Genomic DNA, 23,485 nt, shown 5'->3' with positions numbered 1-23,485 from the left:
CATTATGAAAGTCCTAAAAGAAAGTGGTCCAACTGCAGGCAAGGAATGTTTTTTCCTTCTGGATTGGAGACCAGTATGGGGGAGGATATGGGGGGAGTGCTTCAAAGACTGCCATTCTTAGAAGTCTGGTTAAAGCTTAAAATGAAAAATGTTTCCCTGTTCCCTGTCTGCTGGTGAAAAATAAAAAAGAGAAAAGTTTCAGTAGTGTCATGTATTCCTAAAATAAATACTTATTCCTTTGACAATTCTAAGTGTCATTTACAACACATTCAAACATCTGAGGATGTTTGTCTGATAAGAATATTCTATAAATTAAAAATATATATTATACTTAAGTACACAAAATAATCTGACATAATAAAGTTTAAAAAATATATTCCAGGAAAGGTCAAAACCCAGCAAAAAATATTGCTAACTATTATAACTGTCATCTTGCCCATATGGAAAGAATATATTTCTAGGAAAATAAAAGAAGTTTAAAAAATACCATAATGAATTCACTCATTTGCTACTAGCTTGAAGCTGACCTGCTTTGTAAAACAGAAAGGGTGTCTAATGCAAAGAGTAAATACTAGAGTATACTAATACATTTTAAAATAGATTTTGTCATTAAAAAAAGACAATTGGAGAATAAAGTAAGACTTGATAGTTTGTTGGAAGAGTTTTATGTCTAAGAAATTTTTTTCTGCTTATATATTACACTGACACCATTTCTTTCAGCCATTTTAGGTTTCATTTTATCTTTAATTTTTTTGTGTTGAACTCACTAAGGATTCACAGGAAATCATTACACATTTTGAAAACTGAACTTGGACTGGGGATATATTTATCCCTCATTAGAGGTGAAGGAATCATTAATGCATCAGTTGTCTTTTGATTTCATATGGTGTTGTAGTTTAGCTACCTAGCCCTTGCATATGATCACTTGAGAAGAATTTTTTTTTTCAGGAATTCAGTCTTGAGAAATAGGATCAATTGATGAAATAAAATATGTTGATCACCACAGTAGGTTAGTATATGGCAGGAGGAGATTAAAGTTTATGTAATAATCAAATATTTACTGAAGTTTCTTTTCCATAATTGCATTGCTGTTGTAGCTTTACATCTGATGCCTTTCTGGGTTTTCCCAACATGAGTCTTTGCATTTATGAGTATGGAGATGGCAAATACTGAAAGTAAAAGGACACATATTTTGTAAACTTGTGAATATATTACTTTAACTGTTTCACTTTGACTACATTTTCTAAGCTGCACAAGCAATCAAAATAATGGGCTGATTTTCAAATCTTGCAGAGAATCCATGGCAGTCTGCATATTATCTTGCAATACGCTCCTTTTAAAGTTGTGAGGGGCATTTAACTCAATATTGCCCAGATCTGCAGCTATAAATCCAAACTGCCGTGCAAATGAAGAATTCAAGAAATCATCATGTTCCATCTGATCTCTTAAAAAGGTAAGAAATGTAAAACTGCCGAAGAAATATCTAACACAATTACATTAACTTGACCCAAACACTAGTTCTTCTGAACATATCAGAAATTTCTCAACTGAATTCTATACTTTCCTCTAATTTGTGGCTCTGTCAGTCAGGAATTTTAGGTTTGCTCCTATTAAGTCCATTTCTAACTGAGGATGATTAGGACATCAATTGTAAATCTGAAAATAATATATAAAAACCTATTAAAAGAATTTCATATCTTTCTTTAGGCATAAACTAACATCTATTTAAGTAAAGCAATTTTTTTTTTCCAATTCCCAAGGGTAAGAAATGTTTTGGGCTGTTAGGCTTGAAGTTCCTTATAGATATACTTGGCCATATCCTTAGAAATTACTTAGAATCCCTAAAGAGAGAAAGATCCATGCATGTATGAAATGCCAGTATAATTAATCCGGGAAAGAGATGCCCTCTTGAGTGAGTGGTTCTTATATGGGGACATACTGATCAGTGGGGAAATATCTAAGGATAAAACTATAAAATAGATTAAAAGAAATATTTAATTGTATTTTTAATTAAATGATAGTATTTATACCTTGGTTCAAAAGTAGAACAAAAAATTTTGATATATTTTTATTTGAGAAGGCCCATGCAGCTTTCAATGAAAGGAGTGGAGTTTAAAGCACAGATTCTTTTGTTCCTGATGCTTTTGTTCCTTAAAAAGAAGAAAACCCCCAAATTTTCAACTTATTTTTGGTACCACTGCTTCATTAGCAGTAAGTCCCTATGTACTAAACTGAAATTATTTCAAACTTTTCGATTTAATTTTGGGGCAACAATGATATTAAATAAATGTTAGAGAAGTCTTCAGTACCTATATGCCTTTTGTTATGGGCTGTTTTTGTCACCCAGGATGGATGTATGCATGGGAAACTACACAAAATCACTAAGTAGAATGAAGGAAAGTAAGGGTATTGCATCTGGGGGCACTTGGCACAGGGAAGAATTTAGAAGGATGTTTCTGGATCTCCTATTGAGTTCCTAATCCCGTGCACTCCATGCAAACAAGTTTAGTTCTGTTTACTTTCTGTCTAGCACCGACTCTAGCACTGGTTGAATAGCTTTACATTGGAGGGAAAAGATGAAAAAAATGTTCTTGCTTGGGAGACCATACAGTTTTGCAGTTATGGTGGTCCTTGGAAGAGACAGAAATACAACCCTCCTGAGTGGGACAGTGTCCAGAACTGTGCTTCTCCACCTCCTGCAAGACAATTTTGGTCATTGGACTCCTACCGGAAAACCACAGATGCATATTTTATTTTTCGGCCTTCTCTGAGCAGACTTACAACACAGTGTTTATCAGACTTCAAAAATTATAAGAAGAATTATTTATATGGTTAGCGTGGGAAAACAGACATGATGGACCAGGATGCATTTCAGCTTCTAAATCCTCTCTCAGGTAGGCTCTCAGTGTACTGGCTGCAATTTCCCATATCCTCTACAGTAAGACACAAGAACAATTCCTACCACAATAATATTTTATGTCTGAAACTATTTGAATCTGAAATTTTCCAGAACTGAGTTACAAGAAACAGAAAGTTTTGTAAAGTAAAAGACAGGGTTTTTTAGGTAAAGAGAGTTCAGCTGAACAGTGTGCAAAAATATATGCTTGATAAATTATGGGACTGTTCCTGTAACTTGGAATTATGAGAGCAAGGAAAGTGCCTTCAGTGAGATATATTCAAATTATGGCTTTACATCATAGGTTGGGCATGGTTAGTGTTTGTCTCACTGGATTTTAGCTTAGCACCTGAAGTGTTTCAATGAGCAAGGCTGCACTGGGCACTCATGACTGATATAGATGTTGAATAAAAAAAAATTGCCAGTCATATGCATGAGTTATCTGCAACACTCTGCTTTCATTCCCTGTAACTGCTCTTAAATGTTCACAGTTGTGAAGACTCACACAATTTTACAGTCATAAGAGAGACTTTCCTGCTTCTGCAGACGGTCTTGATCTGAAAAAGACCATAGCCTGGTGACTCTGAGGTTGGGATACATATGATCTAATTCCAGATGCCTGCAATGAGATTCATATGAGTCATTGGAATGAGGTAAATCCCACCCTGCAAATTCTTCTTTCATTCTGCTGACTATAAAGGCTAACATAAATTGGTTCAGTGATGAATGTTTAATTTTCATTGCTACTGATTTCAGTATATTTTCATCAAGGACAAATGTCTACTACAAATGTCCCCATGTTTGTTTTCTGCAAAAGAATGGAAAATAAAATGTGCAATAGAAGCTGGTTTGATGTAGATGTCCTGTAAGCTATGGCCAAACAGAATGGAATTGTCTCATCAGAATAACCCACTTGTAGAGGGAAATTCTCTTTTGTTTCTTTTCTTACTAGCGTAAAGTGGAAGCAATCTTGCAAAGGTCAATAGAGGAAAACAGCTGATATTAATTCTATAGTGCCCAAAGTCTGTGATTTCTCAAATAGTCTGCTTTTGGCAGCTATTTCTACAACTGTATACATTTACTATATAAGGGAATTTTGAATTTTTGTTAATCATGTATTAGTTTAATTTAGAGTTACATTGTTATACCATTTTCCCAAAGTCTTCAAAGGATTTTGAGTCTAATTTCTATTGTTCTCAATGCCTTTGAGGGTCGAGAATTTGACAGATATATTTAATTTTGACCATTTCCTTCAACCATCAAAATCACTAGTCAAATCACAGATAAGTCACCATGTGCCTATTTTGTTAATACAGATATGCAATTCTGAAAAACAAAAGGAAATGCATTCTAGTGTAGTGTAACCCAGTTAAGGAAAAGGAAAATTAGAATCAGTTTGTTTCCTATTCTACATTCCTCCCAAATTACTGCCACTGGTGTGATTGTTACAACCACATTAAAATTACAGCTAAAATGGAGTATATCACAGAACCTCTCTATTTATAATTTGCTTTTAAGAAACAAGATTTTGAGAAAATGGAAATAGTCCAATTAAGAGAATCAGAAAAAATATGTCTTGATTTTAAGAAATTTTAAGAAAATAAATTAATATTAAGAAACTGGTAAAATTTGGAAGTTGCATTGGTGGTTTAGAATCTGAAATAATTTGGAATAAAAAAAAATTAATACTAGCTACAGCATGTAAATATGCATTGTGAAAATAAAGGCTGTATTTCAGAATGCTTTCAAACCTAATAAAACCTTAGCTATGCAGGCATCTTCCAAGAGAAGAAGACAATTCAGGGTGTGTCAATGAAGAGTGATGGACAAGAACATACATCTGCAAACCACAGACGCCACAGTACAGCCCAGCCACAAATGAATTTACCCAGCTGGCAGAAAGCAAAAGTTCAAATCAAGACCAAAAGTGCCAAACAAAATTATTTTGTTTCAAATATGTAGTTCCAGACCTGAAGCTGTCCCCAAACTCTCCCCAGATGTCCTAATCTTAGTCAAATATTTCACTGTGAAGTCATGCTGTGAGTCCTCTCTGGGTTGTTTATTTGAGGCTCCAGTAGGAAAGATGAATTCCAGCAGCCTGGAAGAGTACAACTGGAGAGGCAGATGAGGCCTCAGCACTGAGCTGCTTGAGGACTTTCCAGTTTAGATTTCACTGAAATGAATACAAGTTTTAGGGAAAGCTAATAATACTTAAGGATACATTCACATTGAACATATTTCCAAAAGTATATAAAATAGATTAGTCCTATCCATTTAAATTACATTGTTTTTGTAAGGAGACAGCTAATGGTGAATTATTAAATACTTACTTCTCTGGTACATATTTGGTCCAAATATCCCACACAGTAACACAAAAATATGTATTAAAATACATTCCATTTGTACCTTTATCACATCTGATCCAAAGAATGGCAGATCTTTCCCAGTGAGGACTAGTCATTAAACCAGTGCAGCATATCCTTCGAATAAATAAGCACAGCTTATTTCAGGTGCAGTCCTCCTGCAACTCTTTTATGATGATCATATTTAAGTAAGATTAAAATCTTTCCAGCACAAATACATTGTCTAAAATTCTACAGTTCACTAACTTGTAATAAAACAATGTTTTCAAATGTATCTAAACTCTCAGTAAGGACAAAGGAAAGGATCTCAAATCTAATATGTTGTTTTTCATTGATATCTTTATATATGTTTTTATATATCTCTCAGAAATAGTCTGTATCGAGTATTTTTACAATGTCTATCCCTGTTGCTGTTTTGGGTGGCCACTGGTTGCTATTACTGGAAATTATGTCCTGAGTATGTTTTCTTTCATCATTATGCAATATGAACAAAAGCAAGTGATGACCAATGTATAAAAATACCTGTAAGTTTTCAGTGAGATCCAAACTTATGGGTTCTGAAAAGTGTTTGGACTGAATTGCAGTTAATAATTTTGGGGTGATTTCTTTTCCACAATGAACTGTCCAAATAAAGAGGGCATTTTTTCACATAGAAGCAGATCTCAAGATTTTTAGAAAGAAATAGAAAGATAAGGTAAGAAAGACTTAGAAAGAATATCTTGTTATTTGGCTAATCCACAGAGCTTCAGAAACTGTATCAGAAAGCCTTTGCCATTTGTTTAATGCAACGCCTGCATTCAAATGCCTTTTGTAAAATATATTCCCAAGTATAGGGTTGTGAATTATTAAAAGTATTGTCAAGGACGACATATTGTCTTGTATTCTCAATACTGAGATTAACCAGAATCAGAATGTCTATCCATACACATAGGTGTTGCTACTCTAAGTTTTGGAAAAAAAAAAGTGCAATTCCTGATATTTAACAGTTCTTTTTCAAGATAGATACTTTTTTTTTTCTGTTGTGGACAAAGAAAACTAACACAATCACTGCAAGTAGTAATGGTTTGAGATTTTAAGAGCAGCCACTACCATTAAGGTTAGGGAATGTCAACCAATCACTGCATTCGTGTCAAATAGCATCTGGTCTTCATGGCAGTGAGATTTTCCAGACACCAATGTTTTGGTATTAAAATAAAGAGGGAAAACTGTGCAGAAATGGTGGACTGCATTGTTGCTAACTATAACTTAAAAAGACATCATCTGAGATTTCAGCAGGGCTTTTGACACTGTCTCTCACGATGTCCTCATAGGCAAACTCTGTGAGTATGGAGTGGATGAGTGGATAATGAGGTGGACTGAGATTTGACTGATTGGCAGACCCCAGAGGGTTGTTATCAGTGGCACAGGGTCTAGTTGGGACTTGTCACTTCTGGTGTCTCCCAGGGTTAAATATGGATTGACATATTCATTGATGACTTGGATGAAGGGGAGATGCCTCTTCCTCAAGCTCAGTGGACACAAGTCTGGGATGAGTGGCTAATACCCCAGAGTGCTGTGCAACCCTCCAGGAGAACCTCAACAGGGTGGAGAGATGGATAGAGAAGATCTGTCTGAAATTCAGCAAAGGTAAATGCAGAATCCTGCAGAGGGGAAGAAGAACTCTCTTCACCAGAACAAGATGGAGGCCAACTGTAAAGCAGCTCTGCAGAGAAGGACCTGGGGGTCCTGGTGAACAACAAGCTGTCCATGAGCCAGCAGTGTGCCCTGATGACCAAGAAGGCCAATAGGACTGTGAAGCATTAGGAGGAGCTTTGCCAAGAGGGAGGAGATCCTGCCCCTCTTCTCAGCCCTGGTGAGGCCACATTTGGAGTGCTGTGTGCAATTCTGGGCTCCTGAGGCAAGGAAGATGAAGAGCTCCTTGAGCTGGTCCAGCAGAGGGCAACAAAAATGATTGGGGGAGAGGAGCATCTTTCTTATGAGGAAAACTTGAGGGACCTGTGCCTCTACAGCCTTGAGAATGGATGACTGAGATGAAACCTCATCAATGTCTACAAGTATCTAAAGGAAAGGTGTCAAGAGGATGGAGTCAGGCTCTGGTTGGATGATGCCAATATTGGTGGTGCCAATCTTGTCCAAGCAATAGGACAAGAGGCAATGGGCAGAAACTGACACACCTGAACACAAGAAAGAAATTATTTCTTGTATGGGCAGCTAAGCACTGGAACAGATTGCTCAGAGAGGGTGTGGATTCTCCCTCACTGGAGATATTGAAGAACCACCTGAGTCCAATCCTGTGCCATGTGCTCTGGGATGTCCTTGCTTGATCAGAGAGGCAGGACCAGATGACCCACTGTGGTCCCTTCCAAGGTAACCTATTCTGTAATTCTGTGAGACCTTAGGACATTCGAGAAGCTACAACATTCATTCTTATTGTGCTGCAGACACCTGTTGGGGGTGTTATGAGGAGGATTTCTAAACTGGGAAAAATAGGAATGTTTCCAGACTTCTGGATCTCAATGGACATATAAGTGCGTTTTAATTGTACCAGGATGAGGCCATAGTGTGTCCTACTTCCCTTGGTACTCTTCTGTAAGAAGACCTGAGGGTGAAGGCTTGTGGGTTTTGGGGTGGCACTTTGTTAGCTCCTAGTCTGAACTGCCTTATGGAAAAACAAAATAACCGTGACTAGGAACTGACTTCATGTAGCTGAGGCTGAATTATCAATACTAACCTTTACTTAAAAGGAATTAAGGACTTTTTAAAGGCCCGCCTAGGCTGAGAGCCTGATGCAATGATGCAGCCATATGTCTTACAGTCAGGTTCCAGGTTCTGATCCGGGATTTGATGCTCATAGCCTCTGCAGTCTTGGGCAAGTTGTTTCTGTGCTCTGTGCCTGCTGAAAGGAGCTATAATATTCCTTTTCCTTTTCCACCACCTCCTCCTCCTCCTCCTCCTCCTCCTCCTCCTCCTCCTCCTCTTCATAGAGAGGTTATGCAAATTCATTAGCGACTGTTTGTGAAGGGCTTTGAAGTAGAAAATCACTCCATAATTTCTAAGTATTATTTAATAGCTGTTTTATAGTAGGCATTGGCTTCTGAATTGCCCTGTTTGATGTTTCATTAAAATGACATCATGCTCACTTGCAAATTACAGTGGTAGGTCATGTGCTTGCCAGTATAATGAAGCATGAAGAATATAGACATGCTTCTCCCTAAATAAAATAATTTGAAAAATTATCACTGCTGAGGCTGGACTCTACTTTCTCACATCCATGACCCTATTCATATACTGGTTTTCCTTTATTTTTTTTGATTAACATTAATTTGAAACTACTCTTTTCATCATGCTATCCAGGATTTTTTTCTGTTCAAGATGAAATATTGATCTATTTCTGATCTATAAGATAAATACCAGAGGTTAAAACAAGACTATCATTTGCAGTAACTGCATCCTTAGTAAGACAAAAAATAAAAAAGGAGAAAACCACAAGAAAATTATAAAAATAAAGTTGTCCTACTTGACATTATTTTGAGAAAGAACAATCTTTTGGTCCTTGTGTTGTAATTTCATGAAGGTGAGCAGGAGTGTTGTGCAGGGGCCACCTGAGACTTATGCTCCAGTGTATTTCATGTTTTGGGCTCCAGCGTGTCTGAACTGCTGGATGAGTGAGCCTCAGGCTCTTATTCCCCAGATACATCCAATCCAGGGAGTTGTTAGTCCCTTTATGTATCTTCACCTGAAAGTGCAGATATATGGATAGGCAGGACTTAGGCCTGGGCTTGATGTGAAGTTACCTGGTGCCAGGATGAGTATCTGGGAGCTGGGACTTTGATAAGCACCATTTATCCCACAGGTAGAAATAGAACTCCAGTGGCACTGCAAGACAGACAGACCTTTCTGGATTTTAGAGAGAAATAAGATTTTTTCTAAACTACCATTATAGCTCTGCTATTTCAATTTATTATTTATTTCAGGATATTCAACTTTAAGTAGCAGTTTACAAAAGTGGATGTTATTTTTAGTTCATTTCTCTGTAAAACATCACATCTTAGGACAATAATAGAATTGGCTATTATGAAGTGAAAACCACTTACTGGACTCATAAAAATAGTCATTTGGCATGTTACTGTACTACTCTTTGGAATGATTCTTGGCTTATGAGTAGGAAGCATCTTCAAGTTATTTCTTTACAAACATGGATTTCTATCAATAGCAACAAAACTAGGATATCTTTCAGGAGAAATATGCAGAAATAAAATATGGGCTTTTCCATATTTTTCCTAGATTTTTATATTGTTTCAGTGCAAGCATTATATGTAGTGGGACAAAGAATAACCATCAGTGTCTGTATTCTTAACTAAAAGGAAAATCACGGGGAGATAATTTTACTTTGGATGAAAAGGCACATAATAGGGACCTGCATTCCCCAAATGAAAACTGATATTCAGGAGAGATAGCAAAACTTAATGTTCTGGAGAGCAGAACATGCTGTTAAGTGTCTATGGCACCAGTGCAGTGGGAAAATGTCTGGATATGCTATTTGCCAAATAACTCTTATTTGTGAAGGAGTAGACCCAAAGTCATATCCTACTGTTTTGGCACACTGAGTGATCCAATAAATGAAGACAGACGCTGACCCTGGCCTTGATGTATATAATTAAAGAAGAGATCTTAAAGAACATTTTCCTAGTAAATTAAAAAAGAATGTTGGGTTTTTTTTTTTTAACTTTCAGTGGTGTGATGTATCATTCTTGGTATCCCCAGCCAGTCTAGTTTTTTGTGGGGTTGGTTTTTTGTGGTTTTTTTTTAATGGAATCCCAGTGAAAAATGTAGAAAAATGGATGAAACGGTGAAGCTGAAAAACCTGAAAGTAAAATTTTAATTTGACTTCCTGAGTTGTAAAATAGACAGGCAGATGAGTATAAAAACAATAAACATATTTACATAGTAGATTCAGATAATCATTCACATTCATTTGCTACAATTAGCTTTTGCTCCCTCAAATCAAAAAGGTGAGTTGTATATTACCCTCTTAGCAGGGGGGAAAACAACAGTACAGTGAAAGAGAAAGATGCTTCAGCTTGGCCGACTAATTTTCTTTCTTGGTGGAAAAAAGTCTTTCTCATATGATTCCCGTTTGGAAACAAGTCTCCTTCCTACGACTCATCTCCTCTACAGCCAAAGAGAACACCCTCTCTCTGCAGGCTGCTGGCAGTGGTGTCATCCAGAACTCTCACAAGCCTGAGGCTTTATTTGTCAGTCAGAAATAGGAATCCACCAGATAAATCACTCATACAGCCCCAGTTTTCCTGTTTTACTGAATTAATGATAAATGTGGAATCTTTTAATTTAGAAAAGGCAAATGGAAATTTCATGCGTACCCTGTTTAGAGTTGGCAATTTGTTTGACATGTGATTCTTCCTGTATAAAATAAAGGGAAAATCTCTATTTGCACATTAATGTCCTTTACCTAATCTTCACACAGCAAGAGAGATTATCTTTATTTCTGTGCAAGTTTATTACACATTTTCCTTCTGGATAGCTGTTGCGAAATAATTCTTGAGAATATCGCTATTCACTCTTTTAAAGTTTGTTTGTTATGGATATTAGAATACAAAGTCTGTTTCCATCTTAATGACATGCCCATATTCTACACAGCCCCCAGCCCAGCAGTTATTTGAAATTATATTTCAGGTCACGCTCAGTTTAAAAATTAATTGAAAATAAATTAGTCCCACAAAGATATAGCTGTGAACTGTAATTTTGACTGACAATGGAATAAAAGACTGTAGATTTGGTCACGTAACTTTTAAATGTATTTCATATATGTAAAATTTTTAAACTTGCCAGAAGCACGCATTTAAATTGATCTTGGCAGACATCTATTAATCTGTGTAATCCAGGAGCACTATAGGATAAAAATATATAAGAGTTACTTTGAGATGCCTCTCAATAGCTATTATTTCATTAAAAATGCACCTGCCATTCTGAAAAAAGCAAAACCACCCCAAACTCCAACCCAAATTAAAAATCTCCAAACACAAATGCTCTCCTGTTTTATAGCTGGAATGATTTTCTAGACTTAGAGTCTTTCAAAGGTCTGAGTAGTCATGGCAGTGAGTCTGTGATACATATCTGCAGTATTCTTAATGACACAGGAGGCTGAACAACCAGAATGACATTAATACATAGCAAGACTACATGAAGAGAACCAAAACTTTCCAGTGTGCAGTTTGTGGTTTATTAAAATAGTTCAAATATTGATTGTGACAAACAACTGGAATGGACAGAGTCTGAAGGAAATTTTAGTGTTGAATTGGGCCTTACTGAACCATCAGGGACCTTTTGGCAGTCTAAACTCAAGTGTTTTAAACATGGGGAAAAGGATAAGGTTTGCATTAACACTTTGAAGTTAATAAGTACTCTCTTAAAAAAAAAAAAAAAATCCAAAGGTTTGAATCCATTCCAGTCCATTTCTCTAATGTATAATTGTTTTGAAACATCAAGAGCTTGCAGTATTAGTACAAATGTAGAAACACATTATCATTTATCCACAAGTAAGCTGGAATTAAAATGCAAACGCCTCCCCCTCACTCACAACCAGGTAAAGACACTTTGTTCTGCATTACTGATTCACTTCTGCTAAAGTAATGGTACATCCAGGTGATACTTTGGCCTTCTAAATTTATCATTTGGGGAAAGAGGGTAGGAACTAACTGTGTTCCTCCAAGGCTTCCTTTTCTGTCATCCAAAGGTGAGGTCACTTAGGTGAAGAACAAAAATATCACTAACTCCCAAGAAGAGTTACAAACGTGGTACTTGGACTCTCTTTTAATGTTTTGTCCTATTGCTTTGCTTTGTCATCCATCTCCTTCTGCAATGGGATCTGTATTAAAATATCTCTAATCCAGGCCTGAGGATGTCTCAAGGACGCTCCAGCAGCCTGAGGGTTTAGGGAGGGAGATCTGCTTTAACTAAACAACTGCAGTGAAGAGTCAGGGTGATGTATCCAAAAGTTAGTTTTGACATTGACCTTTAATCACAATCAGGTTTTTCTTTTAGAGATACTGGCCGGACTGATAGAGGAAAAATCTTTTTTATTTCAGCTTTAAGAATCTACAATGATTCACCTAGCACCTAGAAATGTGAGCTTAAATGAAATTGATAGAGAAGAGGTAGCACACAGGTGAGTGCTTTACACTAGGACACGAGTATTATTGCTGGAAACTATCAGCTAATGGCTAGAGAGAGTTTTACAGACAAAGTTAATTAAAACATAGCACAGTAATCATCTCTCCACTGTCTGTTTTGCCTGAGACCAACAGATGTATTAAGCAATAGGTGTACATGTAAAAATGTGCTAGGCTAAATTTCCTAAATAGGATGTAAGTGTAAATGAGTAAATGTTAGAAATGTTTAAAATGCTATTTGTCTTTCTGGGGTAATAAGTTTCCTAAAAATTTGAAAAGCACCTATCAGGATCTCTGAGTCTGACTCCTAACCCTGCACACCACAAGAACATGTGGCACTTGCACATGACAAGAATCACACCATGTACCTGAGAGCATTGTATAAACACTTCTTGAATTCTGTCAGGCTTGGTCCTGTGACCACTTCCTGGGCAGCCTGTTCCAGTGCTCAGCCACATGCTGTGTGAAAACCTTTTTCTTGATATCCAGCCTAAACCTCCCCTTGACTCAGCTTCAGGCCATTCCCTTCAGCCCTGTCACTGGTCACCAGAGGGATGAGATTGCTACCTGCCCCTTCATTTCCCCTTGTGAGGATGTTGAAGACCTCAGTGAGGTCTCCCCTCAGTCTCCTCTTTTCCCAGCTGAACAGACCAAGTGACATCAGCAGCTCCTCAGGAAATAAAGACCAGAAAATTAAATCAGGAAAAATAAAAAAGAGTCTGTCAAAACCTTGGATAGAAAATGAATGACTGAATTACACATTTCAATTATGAAAAGCTTTGGAAAAGAAAACAGAGTCTTATGCAGACAAATCACAGAATGTGCCATTTCCACAGCCATCTGCTATAAGGATATGACTGTCCAGCTGTGCTATATTGTAAGAAGTGAGAAAAATGACCACTCAGACAGACCTGCAAAGAGGAAAAAATCCCTTGACATGCCTGAAATCTTGTTTCACACCTCCCTCACCACAGGGGTTTTCTGTTCCACTATACCATTTATTAAACTCTCATCCTAGGCCAAACCTAAGCTGTAAAAAGTGGAAAGCAAGCCTAAGTTACAGTTATCACAAGACACAAGGGAAAACAGATTAAGTAATGGACTGTAAGCAAATAGATTTTTCTAATTCTAAAACTTTTTACAGATTCTGGAATTGTCTCCAGCACTTAAAATATAAATGCTTATTTTCAAAACAATAAAAATGACAGTGTTGAAATTTCTTCAAATCAATTGATTAAAAATATGTTTAGGCAGAATGCCTGTAATTCTTATATTGTAATTAAGGTTATTCTTTTTACCCTCATTTGTAACTCCAGTGCTTTGTTCACAAAGTGAATAAAAGAATATCTTCAAGAGAGTGACTCCAGCATCACATGGGTTATCATGAGAAGTAGCCTCAGACATCAGACCTATTTACAGTTCACCAAAATCAGAAAGATAAAGATTCTTAGGCTTGATATCACTAAAGTGCAGAATATGTAAATAAACCATACCTTTCCAGGACCCTTGAAAGGCATAGTTAAATAATATTAAAGATAAATCATCAGGGGGAAAAAATAACAGCATCATTCATTTTTGACTGAGAAGCATGCAAATACTTAAAAGACACCTTTATAGAAAATCGGTATCAATAAACATGTAACCTCTGAGACTAAAGGACAATTCCTTTTTTAAGATCTATACCACATCAAGAAAGGAAATTGCTGGAAGCTACTGAATCAAGCTCCTCAATATCTCAGAGACTTTCTGTCAAAACTTTGCTTTTCCTGTCAAATTCAAATAAAAAAAAAAAAAGGAAAAAAACCCATAAACCAAACCAACAGACAAAAAAACCACCCCAAAATGAAACTCCTCAAGTATTGGGATTAAACTTTGAGCTATGTTACCTAGAGGGGAAAGATGAGTTCAGTGGGCATCAGGGAGCTGTAAGTCAAGTCCCAAAGGACTCCTAATTAACCTGGCATCTTCCAAAGAGTGTGCATTGTAAGAAAATGAGAGAAGCAGAAAAGGGTCATAAGCAGAAAAGAGAAGAAGGTCACCAAAGGGCTAATCTCACAAGCAGGATAAGTTTGTAAGCAATTTATAGTGCTGGAACTTTTTATTTTATTATGCTACTTTGGAAACTGTGATTATTTGCTCTAATGTTTTGTGCAGAGGCAGTATTATATACAAGTAGTAGGTTGAAGTGTTCTGAGAGAACTGTGTGTCACCACACAGCTAAGCACTCTGTTAATAAATATGGGGGATCCATGCTTGCTGAATAGAAACAATGTAATTATGGCAGTCATCCAAGAGCAAATGAAAAGATTGGAATATGGTTTTTAAGGGCTTACATTTGAAATAGTTGGTTTCCAGCTCTCTGTTACACAAAAGGGAAAGAGAACTGGAGAAGGCCACCCTGGAGAAGACCTACAGCTGGACCAATTCTTGTAATATTTTTAAATCTCTGCATTTCAATGTAAAAAGTGCAGGCTGATTTGCAGTGCACACATATTTTCCCAGTGGCTGTAAGTGCTATATCTCGTTGGATTTTGTAGCTTTGATGAATGTGTCTCAGTTCACAGTTGAGAAGAAAAGCTAAATGCACACATGTTGTCTGATACAATGGCTCAGTTGAGAAGCAGTCACTTGCCACGTTTCAGTGACTTGGTTTCTTTAGACCACATGGCCGTGTCCTTGGAGCGGTAATTAATACCTCACAGGTAAAAGCATTTGTACATTTCACTTCAAAGTGTTCATTCTAATCTTAGATATGAAAGAACTGGCATTTAGTATTGAATTCACAGGGAATATGTAGGTTTAGGCACTCAGATTTCTAAGAGAAAAATAGTTGGTTTTTTTCCCTATGAGTACCGTCCTTTAGCCTGCATCCTTCTGTAAGTAGTCTGGGAACCTGATCCCACAGGCTGTGACTTGTTTGGTTTCCCTTTGGCTGCAGAAGCCACATTTCTTTTCAGCGTAAAACCGGACATGAGGAGGGAAGGCTAGTGCATGCCCAGGTTGTGCCCCATATGGAAACAGGAGGTAATTGGGGGATATTCCAGCTCGGAGCCAGGAATTCAGAAGTGTCTCTATCCCTGCTAGTATAGGCGTAGTCTCTGAGAATGAAAAGCACCATTGTTTCCTCTCAGACTTTTGGCAGAGTGCAGTGAATGTGGCTGAATACTCTTCCCCCACCACATAAAAGCAAGACAAAATTCTTAAGAAGTGGTATTGGACAAATTCTGGAAAGTGAGGGACTCACTACAGCAAAACTAGGCAAATTCATAGTTCAGTAAACATGTAAAAACCAGAAAACTGATAATGAGCCACTCCTTTCATCTCAGCTAAAGTGTACAAAGCATGTGAAAATTTCACAACTGTTAGTCATGCCAAAAAAAGCATCACTGTGCTGTAAAATCATTATCTAAAATACCAATTGATTTCTAATTTGGATGTTGCATATTAGAGATTTGACTTGTTAAAAAGAAACAAAGTCAAAACTAGATATCTATACACTACATATTTTAAAAAGAAAATGAAAATCCGTGATATAATGTTTTCATTTTTTTAATCATGTCTTTGCTTTAATTCATCAGTTTCCAAGATTTTTTATGAAAATCTGAAGGCAAAATGCCAGTGATATTGAGAGAACATCCATTATGTTGTGAACAAACATGAGTCGAGGTAAATGTAAAAGCTGCATCATTGTATTGTTTTGATGCTGAATCCCAGGGCTTCACTCTATGTAGTGTTTCTTTTAAAAAGATTTGCTTCCCTTCCCATATGTTCACTGTTAATATATTTTCCTTCACTTGTCATGATTTTGAATCTGATCTAAAGTCCGTCAGAAGCAATAAGAGTAATTTGATTGAAATCAGATCTTGGAGATATAATTTTGGCAAATTTATGTAAAGAAAATTGACAGGTGACCACTGTTGCAAGAGAAAGCTACTCATCTCATACAATTTTGACCAAATAAGTATAAAAATGTTTATGAATTATTAATGTCATTTAATTAAGCAGCAAATAAAAAACTATGCATTCAGGATCAATATCAGGAATTGAACAGATAAATCATGATACTGGGGTCTTGCCAAAGGTTAGTAAACAATTGTATATTTCTAAACACTCTCCTGTAACTAACCCCCAGAGCACACATACACTTGAACACACAGACATGAATTCCCCAGTAGTACATAAACTACATAACATATCAAACATAAACATGTGAAAGATCACCAAATGCAGTCTCTTACATCAAAGATGCCATATGAGACAAGCTTCACAAACTCCTTAAACCCCATCTTAACAGTAGTTACTGGTTAGCCTTCATTTATTTCCACTGAAAAACTATACTAGAATGTCACAATTTTCATGCTTGAGAACACTGTTCAAACTTTCAGCCTATACCTATTTAAAGTGATCCAGAAGATTTTTCTTCCGGGATAGCATTGCCCTTTAGTATATACAGATGTTCTAGTGCCTTCTTTCTTCCTCACCACAGAGAGAGGAACAGAATTCTGTATTGCAAAATTGATTATAGAAATAGGGAGAGAAGAGGATCTCTAGGGGTTGTTTTCCTCCAGCCTCTGATGGAAACTGGGACAATTGTACTAGGGCATTTTGTCTGTACTTCTCATTTTTGAATACCTCACAGGAAGGAGATTTCACAACCTGCTGGGGCTTAAGGCCAAGAATGGCTCAGCCTTGGGATTCCCTGCTGGGCTCATCAATCCAGCTCCTTTACCTGCAACAGAGAGCCCTGTTTTCTGGAGGATACACAGAGGCAGTGTCCTCTGAAAATGCTGGTGATGAAGCCTATTACAGAGCACATTTATGTTTCGTTTAGTATGAAGTGCCCTGTGGTAAGTCTTGACATAATTTCATCCTGCTGAAAGGACTTTGAAGAAATTTGCATGCAATATCAGCTCGTTCCTCAGCTGTAAGGAATACTGAACATAAATCATTTATACTCATAGTGCAGAAGTGACTTCCAGTCAGATTACATGCATTTGTCCATTTGATAGGTGTTCACAATGTTCTCAGTAGGTAGATGCCTGATTCACTGCCAGAACAGAGAGCAATTTACTGAGCAAGTTTCTGTATTCTCTCCTCAGTCGTGCACTACACATGCATCTTTGGGATTAAATATTCCCTAGTGTTGATATTAACTTCCTGAGGGGACAGATGTTCTAAGCTTAAGGTTGGAACATTGCAGTATACATTGCAAGTATTTACTTGCAATGGCAACATTCAATAGGCACAGCACATGAAAATTTTCTGAATCATCACGTCTCAGACAGAAATAAAGAATTCTGTTCTTGAGTTAGGATTTCAAGAATTCTTCGCTCCAGCATAAAATCAGCTTGCAAGTGCAGGCTCTGCAATTCAAATTTGTACAGGAAGGAGGAAAGGATAGAATGTGCATCATTATTTCAGTATAATTCCTATCCTGTTTACATGTTAAGAAAAGCTGGGTTAAAATGTGAGTAGGAATAAATATCCATGAAGAGAAGGTAAAGGAAAACAAGCCAGCAAGTAACCAACCTGCATGAAACAGCATAAATTGCTTCATTCCATTTTACGTTTTTGTCTCAAAGACAATGCCTTTACCATTGCCTTAAATGTCCCATAATCTTGTCCCATACTGAAATTTCTCATCCCAGTCAGAAAAACTACCATTGGCTTGGCAATAGCAGACCATGCAAAAAGACAGAATAACATTTTTAACGCTTTTCTTGGTGTGCTGTAGTGTTCTATTGTCCTGTATTATCATTCAGAAGTACTAGAAAAAACTCCCATTCCTATAAAACATAACTATCAACGTTTTCTAAGCAGAATTTAAATGCAACTAATAAACAACATACTGTGGAATTTGATTTGTTTACTGACTTTCTGATGATGCAGCAGCACAGTTTTGAAAGTCCAAATGGAAGCCTGCAGCCACGTGTAATGATTCTGGTTTACACTTCCTATGTCTTTGCTCTCTGTCTACCCAGCTCTCACTCAGATCTTGTATTTCCATGCTCTAAGGCAAATCTGAGTAAAAAGTCGGTGTTGTGAATTCCAGACTCATTTTTCTGACACACAATGAATTGCTAGCAATGGAGTTGCAAAGCATATGCTGAAGCCATTTGGGGACAAGTAGCAGCAGCTCTCAAAAAGCTCTCTCTTGTGGCCTATGGTCATATTGTGTTTGAAAGATTTCTTTCTCTCCCTCAAGTGTACCAGATGGACTTTTTGCACATAACTTCTCGAGTTCTGAAGCAAAACATTCCTGTTCAACTGCATCAATGTGTTATTCCACTGGCAATAGTGAGCTGGACATTAGCTAGCTGTATGGTCTTTGGCAGGAATTGGTCTCCAGCACCATCATGCTGAATGACCGACCTATGCTCCCCCTGAGTATCTCAGGATGTTGTAGCCAGACACATTGTATCCTTGAAACACATAATAAATGTGTTATGTTGCGGGCCTTGTGTCACAGACACACTTTCCCTCTATTACATGAATTTCCAGATATCTGGAAAGTAAGATATTACTTTTTTACCCAGGGCTTTGCAGTCAGTAATCTCTGAACTTATCTAATAAAATTGACACAGGAATCAGGTATGTTTCCTTCTTGGCAGTTTGAAGCTGGGTGGATTGGGGAAGGGATGGTTTTTCTGGCAATTACCAAGTGTCCTGTGTGTACTTTGACTAATATTCTGCATTTAGTTTGTCTCCCTAGCTCTATGAAAATACTCTGACTCTACTGGGATTTGGGTATTTTTCTTGAAAAGTAAAGGTAATACTTTTTTTGCTCTAATTAGTTATGTCTGTCCTGTTCTTCACACTTGGATAAGGGCTTCTTCATCACTTCAGTAAGTATTTTGAGATTTAAGCAGAGTTGTTCAGGATTCTCTGAGAATCTCTAGCCTTCTTATACCCAAGTCCTTTCCTGAAGATAGAATTTTTGAGCATTGAAATATGGTATTGTTTGATTTCAATCAGTAAAACCCTCTGGGAAAATGACGTTTTCATCCCAACAAAAAAGGAAAATTTGCTCCAAAGATACTGTGTGCAAACAATAAAGGCAACTTCTATCCCCATTGCACACTCACTGCTTCAAGGTGGTATTTTGCACCAATCTGACTGATTTGATTACTGAGTGCCTCTTCCTTGCATTAGCTCACATGAGCCTTTCTCCATAATTGTGACTGTTCTTGACTTCAATGCTTTCCTAGGTCCAGGAGTGTTTCTGAACAGTTTGGGGAGCAAATCTGTAATTACCTGATAAATGGTATATTTGCTACATGATCAAGAGTGTGTGTGAAGAGATCTTTCTTTTGTGTATTTTCCCATTTCTCTATTGTAATGAAAAGGCCATACCAGTTTCTTTCAGCTGAAGAAGCAGCCTTCAGATTGGAAGCTGTTATTATGAAGTACATATTTTGAAGTACATATTGAAGTACATACCATAGCCTGTACATATAACAGGCTATGGTAGTGCAGCAAATCCCCAATATTTTCTGGACCCGAGGAAAAAGCCAAAAAGCTGTATAAGGTGACACTTACAAGAAAAAAAGTTCCTATAATATTGAAAAAAATATGCCTATGGCAAAAGGTGAAATGCTAAGTAACATGACCTCATTAAAAAAAATCATAACTGTCCCTCATAACTGTCACTCATTTGCCTCAGTAATGAATGTTACTGCTCACTTCAGTGACCCTCAGTGGCAGTGAGAGAAATCTCATCTCCCCTCTTTGTAACTAGCAACAAGCATGAAAAGCCTGCTTTATTTTTTTTTATTTTCATCTCAAAGCACTAAGCCTGGAATTTTGTCTCTGCATGAATTATATTATATGGAGATATACTGAATAAGGTACTGACATTTCCACGGCTGTTCTGTGCTGTGCCTCACTGCTCCCCTAGGATGCTGCTTTGTCTCTCCTTAATGACCTCTGATTGTAGATGTGCTATGAAAATGTAGCTATTTTTTCCACCATTTTGCACCCAAAAGTCCAAGCTTTGTATTTAACTCAAAATATCCAATAGTACATTTTAAGATGGCATGCACAGTAGTTAACATTTGGAGCCTTTGGATCACACTCAGAGATGTGCCAGTCTTGTTACTTTGGGAAACATCTCCTGCTTGAGAAAATGATACCTTACCACTGGGTTTGCAGCAGGATGAAAAGGAATTCCTATATAATGTCTCTACGCTCAGAATTGTGCATATTTCTGTTTTTATTTTGATCCACCCATATAAAAGGAGGGAGTGGTGCTTCAAAACTGCATTTGACATTTCCTTCTCTCTCTTCCTTCTAAGATCAACTATAAAACTGCCTTTGTCTTCTACTGACATAGAGTTAAGTGTAGGCTATGATTTGTTGAGGATTCTTTTTGTATGCTCATGTGCCAGAGAGAACTTGAATTTATCTCCCAATTTAAAATATATTTCAGACATTATTTCTTCCAAGAAACCCCACAAGACATCATAATTACATATTTGTACATCTAGAAGCAAAAGGTCTCAGTCCCAACCTTGGTGTAAAGACTTCTCACATCAAGCAGAGAATTACTGCATTTCCTCAAGAAACTGTCTTCTCCCATCCTACCCAAGTACTGTGCATGAGCACCTAAGGCTCACCCAGCACTCAGGTGCTTGGAGTGGCATTACAGCAGCCTTCTGTTAAAGTGGTCAGCTCTACAAGGGAATATTTCCTTCTAGAGGGGTTGTACTAATGTCAATGCAAGATAGTTTAAATACCTATTATATTCCCATAAATACAATTGTATTTCTTTAGACTTTATAATTTTTTTCCCATTGAAAGTTCATTCACCCAGGAAGCAATTCAGTCTTATCTGGAAACAAATAATCACACACCTTTTATTATGGAGGTCAACGGCAACAAAATCTGAACTGAGTAGGATCTATACCCTTTCAGTGACAAAAAAATAACAGTGAAAAGTCATCAAGAGGTAGAAGAAGGTGGAGGAGGCTTCTATAGGGAAATGTATTCAACTGGATATTCCTAAAAGCATTTCAAAATGGCAGGATCAGAAAGGGTTAGCTAAGCTATTAATCTCAGTTCAAAGCACATGCAAGTAAACTCCCTGGTGCAGAGAGAACTAGATTGAATCCTTATGAACATGCTGACCTGTTGGATCTGAACATTAGAGTGCAAACAGAAAAAATTAAAAATAGAAGAAAAAGAAGTCAAATACTTTTTTTCTATATAGCAGTACCTTATTTCCAGCTAAACAAATAATATATTTGTTTTTAGTTTTTCCTTTTTCTTTCCTTTAAAATAAAGAGAATAAAAGGGGTTTAGTTTTCCCTCCTTAGTGTTTTCTTGGTAGCAATCTTTATCTATTTTGTTGAAAACCTTTACTCTCTCTGTCCAGGAACAAGCAATACATTTAAGGAAACTTTGTTAGTTATTTTTCTGGACAATCATTCTTCTTATACAGAAGCTGTCTGCATCTGGGTGGTCAGATTAATATCTCACCATAAGTGCAAGTAGACTGGAAACAAAACAGTATAAGGAAAATACAGTCCTGACCAAAAAAAGGTGAGGGTTTTTTTTTCTATTTTTAAAGTTAACTTATTGAGTCAAATATATATTTATTTATCACCCAGATCCCCCAAAAGTGCCAGACATAAATACCTTGAGTATTTTAGGTACAAACAGGTCAGAGTCTTCCAAAGGCAGAAGTTGTTATCCCTAGTCATGTCAATACCTCTGCAGATATAGTCAAGAATAATATTTTGTAAAACAATGTGAAATAACATTAGTTTAATGTAACAGAAAGTAAGTAAAAGTATGCACCAGAAAATGTAACAAGTTTTTATGTAGGCCAAAGTAAATATGCATTATGATTTACATGCTATTTTTCATTAAATGAAATTAAAGGCAGTACTACAATATCTTAAACTTCAGAAATTACAGCTGAAGATATTGAATAGTCTGTATTCACTGTAACACAAAGTTAATTTCTACCATGAGGCAGGGAATAACAGAATCACAGAGTTGGAAGGAGGCCACAAGGATCATCAGTCAAGCTCTTGGCCCTGCACAGGGCCATCCCTAAGAGTCACACCATGTGCCCATAGCATTGTCCAAATGCTCCTTGAACTCTGTCGGGCTTGGTGCTGTGACCACTTTCTTTGGGGAACCTCTTCCAGTGCCCAACCACCCTCTGCGTGAAGAACCTTTCTCTAATATCCAATCTAAACCTCCCCTGGCAGAATTTCACATCATTCTGTCAGGCCCTGTCACTGGTCACCAGAGAGAAGAGATCAGTGCCTACCCCTCCTCTTCCCCTCACAAGGAGCTGTAACTGCAATGAGGTTTCCTCTCAGTCTCCTCTTCTCCAGGATGAGAAGACCAAGTGCCCTCACCCTCTCCTCATAAGCTTTCCTCTCAAGCCCCTTCACACCTCCATGGTCCTCCTTGGGGACACTCTACAGTACTTTAATGTCTTTCTTACATTGCAGCACCCAAACCTGCCCCAGCACTGGAGGTGAGGCTGTCCCATCTCAGAGCAGAGGGGACAGTCCCCTCCCTTGCCCTGCTGGCCATGCTGGGCCTGATGCCCCCAGGACAGAGTTGGCTCTCCTGGCTGCCAGGGCACTGCTGGCTCATGTTCAACTTGCCATCAGCCAGGACAGTCAGGTCCATTTCCTGGCATGGCTCTGCAGCATCTTGTTCCCCAGTCCATCCATACATCCAAGGTCATCCTACCCCAGGTGCAGAACCAACACTTTCTCTTGTTTAATTTCGTGTGGTCGGTGAAAGATGAGTCTATAAAACATATCTAGATAGATATCTAAAACCAAGATACTTAACAAAAATATCGAACTTCTCAATAGGTGCTTCCAGGATCAAAGTTGAATTAATTATAACTACAGTTATAACTCCAGAATGGCAACAAGTCCAACCATCCATGTCACAATATGCAATGAGGCAACTAAATGCATAGTGTACCTTAGTCTGTAGTTTCTAAATTTTTGTTTTGTCATATGAAGAGAGATTGAAAGCCTTTGGGATTGTTCAATCTGGCCAAG

The sequence above is a fragment of the Sylvia atricapilla genome, chromosome 2, assembly GCF_009819655.1.
Source record: "Sylvia atricapilla isolate bSylAtr1 chromosome 2, bSylAtr1.pri, whole genome shotgun sequence".
Taxonomy (NCBI): Eukaryota; Metazoa; Chordata; class Aves; order Passeriformes; family Sylviidae; genus Sylvia; species Sylvia atricapilla.
The sequence above is the reverse complement of the archived record's forward strand: the minus strand, read 5'-3'. Positions refer to the sequence as shown.